The sequence below is a fragment of the Rhipicephalus sanguineus genome, chromosome 8 (assembly GCF_013339695.2).
Source record: "Rhipicephalus sanguineus isolate Rsan-2018 chromosome 8, BIME_Rsan_1.4, whole genome shotgun sequence".
Lineage (NCBI taxonomy): Eukaryota > Metazoa > Arthropoda > Arachnida > Ixodida > Ixodidae > Rhipicephalus > Rhipicephalus sanguineus.
This window is the reverse complement of record NC_051183.1, coordinates 83,672,272-83,682,002: the sequence shown is the minus strand read 5'-3', so window position 1 is coordinate 83,682,002 and position 9,731 is coordinate 83,672,272.

Below are 9,731 nucleotides of genomic sequence, written 5' to 3'. Positions count from 1 at the left end.
AAATTAGCATTTCTTGCTCTGTAGAGCGGATAAAAATTTCGAGATCCTGGATAATTTCGACATCGGCTCAGCCCTTAGCTTCTCAACTTTAGCAAAGAACCTGTGCTCCTTTTCTCTGCCGTCATTCACACCTGGAGCCATCCACTGAATACTTTACATGCTGTACATATCGTTTCAGTTTTCTATAGAAACAAATATGAACTACCACCACAAACGCATCAAAGATATGGCCAGAAAGCTCAATCTTAGTATGATGCACATTATAGCAAAACGCTATGGTATTATCTTCTACACCTGAAGACACATATACAAAACTATTTAAGCCGTTTGTCAGGGAGAACACACTTGGCAAATCTGACTATCTAACCCATGGTTCTTTTTCCATGGCTTTTTTTCCACAGTTTAGTGCTCCGCCTAATAATGCAGCAAAAGTTAAAACGAGCATAATTTCAAACTGTTATACGAGGTGCACTTGCTTTGCATAGCAATATCGTAACCACAGCAACGATTGCTACAAGAAATAAATAAATAAATAAATATATATATATATATATATATATATATATATATATATAATATATATATATATATATATATATATATATATATATATATATATGTATATATATATATATATATATATATATATATATATATATATATATATATATTATATATATATATATATATATAGGCCATTGGGGAGAACGCCCTACGTTACATGACGCAAATATACGTTCACAATTTTCGTTGGATAGTGTTTACAGCGTTCGTTTTAATTTGCGTGGCGAAAGCTTTTGGGTAAATTTTACTTGTAATTACCGGAGCCCTCCAATGTAGTATGCTTTCTAACCATACCATCCACGATACACCGCGTAATTTATTATCTAATCGTATTAATAATTGCTGGGGTTTAACTTCCCACAACCACGATATGAATATCAGAGACGCCGTAGTGGAGGGCTCCAGAAACTTGGACCACCTGGTGTTGTTTAGCGCGCACCTAAGTCCAAGTACACGGGTTTCTAGCATTTTCGCCTCCATCGTAAATGTGGGCGCCGCGGTTGGGATTCGATCCAGCGGTCTGCGGCTTAGCAGTCGAGCACGTTAATCTCAAGGCCACTGTGGCTAGTAGTATCTAATTGCGTGGACCTCTAAAGCAAAGCGTCAATGGTGGCAGATGGTGGAGAAATAAATAATAATTAAAATTCAGATTGATGTCACGTTGGCAGCAGGTAAAAGAGCGTCTGGCTCAGGCACATCAATAGCTAGTGAATAAAATCAGAACACTAGACCGTCATATACGCACGCGGAACTTCCTAACTACAAATACGTTTACCCGTTTTATATGTGAAGCGACGCACAAACCAGTTCACGCTATATGGTTTGAAATTCATATATTACGTCCGAGGTTTTAGCGCTAGTTTCATAGAAGTAAAACCTTCAAGACAACCAATTTGTATGTCTAGATTGCCTAGGCTCCATTACTACAAATATGAACGTTCATCCGTGTCTCATGTATCGCGGACGGAGTTTGTTCTGAAGATAATGCAGTGACACAAATACAAGATGACATTACAGAACACGAATACGTCACAAGGAACTTCTCTTACGAGTAGTAGAATTACAGCAAGCAATAGCTATATAACTAGATTTGATGCATGAAAAATGCCGTACAATGCGTTCTCACGACAGTTTGCTATATCAAGTGCGAGAGCGTGTTCAAAGCACCCGCCTCTTTAGGTTTAAACAGCGGTTACACTGTGACGGTTGTTCTACCCTGCTCTACTCAATTGCATAATATCAACACCTGACATACAGCAATTGCCAGCATCCTACGAGTACCGCTTAGGCCTAGATAATTTTGGCTAGTGTAGCCTGAATAAGGTATAGTTCCGGATCTTTATTGCGGATAAATATAAAGGAGGGCTAGTGCTCTCTATTCTGCGACAGCGAAATTATGCTGTGGAGAACATTCAGATGCTATTGGCTAACGTTGAGTAATGTTCGGTATATGATGAGTATAACGCTGCTTAATAAAACACTTTGGACACTCATGGGTAGTGAGAGCTAAATGAAAGATAAAATTAGCTTGTAATGGGTCAATTCCACTACTGCTCGCATATCTTGGTTAAGTGATCGAATCACAAGCAATCAGCAAGTGATTTGTTGCCGTGCCTTTGAAAGATGGTTTTGCCACATTGCAGTTGAGGACGCCATTTGGCGCTAGAAAACTACCGCACATTCATATGGGATCATAATAAAATCGGTGAAATTCAATGCGATGAAGAGATCATCAATCATTAACTGAATTTTTTCAAAGTAAACATTTCAAAACGGAAAAGTAAAAGTGAAATGTTCTTCTACAGATTGGTCTACAGTCTTTTTCTTAATTTGATGGCTACCATAGTTTCTCATCTTGTGTGTACAATTCTTTCCCTATGAATCATAGGTGCTTCGCTGCCGGTGTAATATTATCAATTGTTGGGGTGTCACGCCCCAAGACTACGATATCATCATCTGATACGCCCCAAGACAGGCTCCCAAAACTTCGACTTGTTGGGGTTTTTAACGTCACCTATTCTAAGCACATGGGCCTCTAGCATTTCAGCATCCACCGAAATGCGGTCGCCAGTGACCGCGATTCCATCACGCGGCATTTAGGCCAGCCGTAGAGCACTCGCTCTCTGTGAGGTACCTAATGATCAATGCATCAATCACACTACATTGCGAACAAATACTTAGTCACCAGATAGTCTTGGCTCATACCGTCTTCATCCTGTGATAAATGCAGCAGTTCACTCATAACGTTGAAGCATTAAGACATAATATTTATTATGGTTGAGAAAATATCATGTTGTTACTAGCATCTCATGAGATCATTCATTGCTACCATCGCTTTACCCCGCCCACATTATTCAGTATATATAGTACGCTGTATACATCGCATCATTTGCCATCAAGGTGTCTTTCCTTTAGACTTCACAGTACTTGCTCAGCTCCTGGCTGCGGTGAACCCAGCGGTAAGTTTAACTAATGTTTTACTCACGCGAAATGCTGAAACAGCTCCTCTTTTTCTTTGTAATTTCTAATTCCGCGGAACGGATTTTATAAGCGGATAGAAGGTTTTGTCTTTCGGAACGAGTGACGACTCTCAGCCTGTATGATACTAAAATAACGATACGCAACGTCATCTTTTGGTTCAAAAATAGCTATGCAACTTAGCAATGTGCAATGTTATGTTATGAAGCAGTTTAAAAGTCAGTTGGCCCAAAAAGATAACATCGATTTAGGTAGAACCACAGCTTAACAGTTATAACGCATAAAGTGGCAATAACAGAGACACCAACGCTTTGGTAAATGAGATGAAGAAAATGGCGGGCACGAAGTGCGATTATAATGGCCGTTACTGTATAATCTCTCTTACATTGCGCGTTTTCTACATTGTAATGAGGTCACTTGCACTCTGCCACTCATAAACACACAATCTTTTGGCCACTGTTACCCTGCACAAAATGCTTTTCCACATATTTCTTTTGGAATATTGGATGAAACAGGTTGGTTTATATTAGCCTGTCCTAAGCTAACATCCCAACGTGACGGTCGCCTTGGCAAGAGCCTCCAATCTCAGGATGTGTTTTTCTGGGTCTGCAAGAATGATATTAAATATCAGGACGTAGACTCTCGGCATGACATGTTTAACGCTGCAGGGACCGGTCAATGTACAACTGTTGCGTTGTGTTTCTAAGTGTATCATGGTGTCAAATTTACTTCAGCACCAAAGGAAGCGTGGCCCACAACACGGAACATTATTTCGGGAGCGGCCAATTGAAGCACTTCCTGTTCACCACAAATATTTCTTTCTTAACGCAATTACGATATAGGGCCCATGTTGCAGCAGATGTGATGTGTGTGTTGGCGCAAAAGGCGTTACCCGCGAATGAACCATCCTGAGGAATTCGAAGAATGAAATTAGGCCTCCAACTGGAAAACACTTTCACAATTCGACAGTCATCACGCTCACTGCGACAAGACCCTTGGTAAGCGTGAAAACGTGCAAAAAGCAAATGCGGGTGGCAACGCCCGGTGGAAATTCGAGCACCAAACGCCGTGGCGTCATAGATTTTGACTACGTAGTTCCTAATCGGTAAAAATGTGGTACATTGACCTCTAAGGGGCTCATGGACATACCATACTAAGTTTCGGAACATTCCGTCGAGTCAGTGTTCCCAAAACACGACATATCTGTGCCGTCATTAACGGAGATTTCGGCACGAAATTTACAAATTACACTTTGACCTTGATTTTCTTCTCTATTCATAAACTTATGACAGTGAAATTAATGACATTAGAGTTCTCAGAGTACACTTTATCAATCTAAACAACTCCATTTAGTCCATTTACGAAGTGAGCAAAATCCGAGCCCGGCCCGACCCGAGCCCGCCACCTCAAACCCGGGCCTGTTCCTAAGACCTGAGCTTCAGAGCCGAGCCAGGCCTGGGCCCGCCGTCACAACTGGTTTACCCGGCCCGGCGCTCGGGCCGGGCCGGGCCAAGACTTTCGGGCAGGCCCAATCCCGTGCAGTGCTCTAGCATGTACTCCCTTACAGATACGTCGTGCGTGCTTCGCAGCTTTAAATGCAGCGCGCACTCTAAGAAAGTTCAGATAGGCCAATATCTCCAGTAGATATTTTTCTTTGTTCAGAGCACGGTTGAGGTGGTCAGCGAGACGCGGAGCATGCCCAGCCAATGGGGACGCGATGCAAAGAGGCCTCGATAACGTTCTAGCGTGGCACCCTAAGAGGTGAAGTCTACACACCCTTAAATGTGTATACTGTAGGATACCCAAATGTGATAGGCTTTACCCCTTGCCCTTCTCTTCTCCTCACAATCACTTCACTTTCCCAACCATTGCAATACTAAACTAACATGGCTATGTAATGCTTTACTTTCTCCACTTCCCCTTTGCCTCCGCCTCCCCCTCACATCACTCCTCCCCACTCTCACTTCCCTTTCCTCCGCCCTTGCAGCCCACGCGGGGCAAATCCAACGCCAGCGTTCGTAGTATGCTTACAGAGACATGTGACAGTGTAACGTGTTGTTAGGTGTGGTTTTAGCAAGTGAAGCACTAATGGGGACTCTACACTAACATGTTTCCCTTGGCGGCTGCACTTTCGATAGAGGCGAAAATGTTTCAGGCCCGTGTACTTAAATTTAGGTGCACGTTAAAGAACCCCAGGTGGTCGCAATTTTCTGGAGCCCTCCATTACGGCGACCCTCATAATCTTATTTTGGCTTTGGGACATTAAACCCCAGGTATTATTATTAGTAGTATATTTCACGCAAAAATACCATCGTTTGAGGCTGGTGTGCCGCACTTATTAGGGCGAAAGCCTGAGATGCCTTATGAAACGCGAAAATTGACCGCCGGCGTCAGTGTCCCACGGTGGTGTCAGCGTCAGCTCGAGTCGTGCAAAAAGACATCAAGATGTGGTGATGTCATCAAATGACGTCACCACATGTGATCAAACATGTTGTCTCAAAAAGTCGATCTCATCACGTCATTACTATGTCGCCATCATGATGTAACACCGTGATGTCAAATGATGCCGTCACCAGATGACGCCGTCGCTTGGTCAAAGGCGGGAGGATCACGGAGGTAGTGCGAAACCAGGTGAGGTGCAGAAACATTGCAGTGCCTCAGACCTTGAAGGTAGTGCAAGAACCACGTTAGCTGCAGAAAGATTTCAGAGGCTTGCGGAAAAAGATCAATACAACGACTAAGAAGAAAAGGAAGAACAACATGGCTTTCGCCGTCGAGACGTCTTAAGCGAGCGCATAAGAGACGTTATGAGTTTTATTTTATTGCAAACGTGAAACAAAACACGTTGACTTCTTTACGCAAATATTGTGGAAATGATGTTTTCAGCCTCAGATTCCACCGAGTTCTAAGGGTGTCCTCGTCTTTTTTTTAAATTTTGGTCGCAAAATGTGAAATTGAACGTTCGGGCGTAACATTGCTTTTGTTTTGACGAGGTCGGTCCCTCGGCTGAAAACAATGTGCTTACACTTACAGTAGAACACGGTATGTCACAACGCTTGCAGCGAAATGGTGCAGAGTTCAAAATGTGAAATACTTCGATGTTTCATCAAACGCGAATGTTGACCGTCGGCGTCAACACGACTGATGCAACAAACCGCCATCACGGGATGACGTCACTGCATGACGTCACATATTGCCAAAATTTGTGACGTCACGATGCCGTCACGTGATGAAGTCATCATATACAATCGTCGCTTGGTCAAAGGTGGGCCACTCACAGAGGCAGCGCAAAACCACGTTAGACGCAGAGAGCTTTCGGATGGGTGCGGGGGAGCATCAATACATCGATGAGAAGAAAAGAAGGATACGGCCTTCCCGTTCGAGTCGTCATAGGCCATAAGGCCATAATGCAATTAATGAGGGGCAATATGAGTTTTTATTCACCTTAGGTGCTGAAACTGGGAGACTTCGAGGTATAAAATATCACCCAGCACAGAACAAAGCCAATAGGATGACAGAGCAAGAAGCTTTCTTCTTGTCCTGGACATATATTACAATGGTGATGAATAAAACTATTTCTTCGGCTAATAATTTTTCTATATTTAAAGAATAAAGATTTCACTTCTGGGGTTTGACGCGCCATCACCACGATATGATTTTGAGGCAAGCCGCAGTGGACGCCTCCGGAAATTTCGTCCAGTGGCAGCTTTTTAACATGCCCTTAAAATTAAGTAGAAGGACATCCAGCATTTCGTCTTTTTGAAATGCGATCGCGGCAGCAGTGATTGAACCCACGTTTTTCGGATCAGCGGTCGAGCACCATAATCACTATAACACTTCGAGAGCTTTAGGTAATAAGTGAGCGATGATTCGCTCAAAAACAGGTAATATTCGATTCATTAATTAGAAGTTTTAGCATATATCTGTTTGCAAATACTTCTAGCAGGGCTTCACGAAGACGCTGTAGTTTCCTCGGGTAATCTGATAATACGCTAGAGTATTTTAGAGAAAAATAAGGCGACTTTATCCAGCTCCGCGTAACAGCTGAAATCATGCAGCTCATGAGCAGCCACGGTGTCCTTGCTTAATGACTAGACTGAAAGAGCGCGCGAACGTGTCAATCAGAGGTCAATATGTGATGCTTGGTTGTATCACATATTGCGTCAGCATGAAGGAAACAAAGGGAACGGGTCAAGGCTTCGTTTTTAAGTGCAAAAAATTTCTTAGCGAACTTATGCAGCTTCGAGCATATCTATCTATCTATCTATCTATCTATCTATCTATCTATCTATCTATCTATCTATCTATCTATCTATCTATCTATCTATCTATCTATCTATCTATCTATCTATCTATCTATCTATCTATCTATCTATCTATCTATCTATCTATCTGACAACGACGTGCTCTCCTGGCCGTTTTGTTGATGGGACGTATACCAAAATTGGTATGACATAACATGACCCTACGACGAACAGAAATTACAGGTGATAATATGATAATTATGATATGCACGTCACAAACGGCATGATTCACATGTCACGCTCTTGGTGCTCTTGCGGCCGTTTCATTACCTTGATAACCAAGATTGTTATTCAATGACGAGAGTGTATGACGAAGATGAAGCGACAGGTGAGCTGCCAACTCGTTAACAGGTGACGTTCTATGTCATGCCAGTTGGCGAACAAAAAAGTATTCCACACTCGCCGTCAAGGTTACGAGTGGTGATGGCTTATACTTCTACCTAAACGTGTAGAGAAATACCATGTAAGGTGAACAGGATGACGAGCTTCGACTGGTGATCCATCGCACGCATTATCCAAAGAGCCTAGGTTCGGTCTCTACCGGCGGCAAGCAGTCTTTCCTTCACTATAATTACTTTACATTTCTATCAAAATTGCTACACGGAAGTTAAGACTACAAATAATGTCCCATATGCTTTTCTTGGCTTTAATGTATCTTGGTCACATTTATTGCCTTGGCAAGAATATAGGGCTCAGCTTCTCCTGCGGGAGGGAGGAACGAGAAGTATTACAAATACGCGAGAGCAGTATATCTTGCCTTTCTGGTCCACTCCTTGCGTACGTCAACCTAAGTCATAGCTATCAAAACCCTTTTGCATTTCATAGGAGCTTGTAAATTTAATCATATGCTGGCTTCTTTTCCAGGAAACAAGGGAGATGAAGTCCTTTTGTCAAGCCATTCTATTCTTGCTGGGCTTCCTATTTATCGTGTTCACGCTGGAACCTACCCGCGTACAGGCGATGAGTTATGCTTCAAGTACGTAATTTATTTGTTTTCATAATATATTTCGTAAATGTAAACAAAGGCAATATGTATATCCCAAATTACAGAAGTGGGTCTTTGTGCTGGATGGCTTCAGTTAAGCAAATCTGACAATTTTTACAGGCTTTGTAGAGAGAATATGATGATATAACAAACGGCATCGACACGCTATTCAGACATCGGCACGCATCCACTTTCATTGGTTTTTAGATATCGCCCTGGACTGGAGATGGTCACTTCGGCGTTGACTAATGGACGACTGAAAAAAAAGCTAATGCGGTCAAACTATGCGTACCTTCTTTCATTTGCTTATAGTTCTACCGATATCGTTATCTGGACAATAAATGTACTCTATACTACTGCAAATCTTATCTAGGACCTCCTATAACTCGAAATTGGATAGTTTCTAGGCGTTTAAGAACGCGCCAGATGTACACTAAATCTAATTTAGAAACAGTCGTAACTGAATGCATTTACGGCGTATTTTTTTCCAAAAAGAGCCAAATGCACATTAAGTGAAACTGAGAAAAACGCGCTTTTTTGCAACTGGCAATATAGTCGGGCCTGCTCTAACAATCTTTTCCAGTGTGTTCTTGTCCAATTAATGCATCAAGTCTATATTTCGGCTATAATTTATATAGCACACTATCCTCAGTATTCAGGAGTAAAATTTGTATTTGGCTCTTATAGAGTGGAACAATTTATTTGGGCTTGAATTAACTCATAAATGAGTATAAAACGATTCGAATGTATGGTGTAGCCATATATTATGATAAAATTAACATAACCCTTGTACACCCGTCGGTGCCCTCCTGCGTAATGGCGATGACTAGACTTGAAGAGCGAGTGGTCCTCCGTTGCAAAAGTAGCAATCTTCCTGTTTGTCAGCAGCGTTTCCTTGTTCTTGGCATCTATTGAAGGCCTCGAAAAGTGCTCCGGCTCCTCTTATTCTTTTGAGTTTGTGTCCTGCCGTGCCCTTTGGGATCACTTCTTCGAGGAATAGATCGGTGCGGAATATCTTCATTTCATAAGTTTTATTTCAAATGTACGTCTTGGAGCCAAAGAAGGGCTAATACTGCAGCGCTAAACTGGAACAGAAACACCAAGATGCAAATTTAAGTAGGAACGTTGGCATCTTACTCCTTATTTTCGAGTTTCCTTTCCAACATCAGACCGCACGCAGCAAGCAAAAACGCCTATATGTGCAGCAAAGTGGCCACGCCCCTCTCGCTGAATAATGGCGCTAACTGTCGAGAAACGCTACCATCGTATTGAACTCGATTGCGAAGGTAATAGGACGGAATGCTCGCGCGCCTTTCTAGTCCGGCCGTGGACATACATGCGATATATAGTGAACTGGACGTCATGACTATACTGGCTTCATTGGCTCAAAGGCATACAAG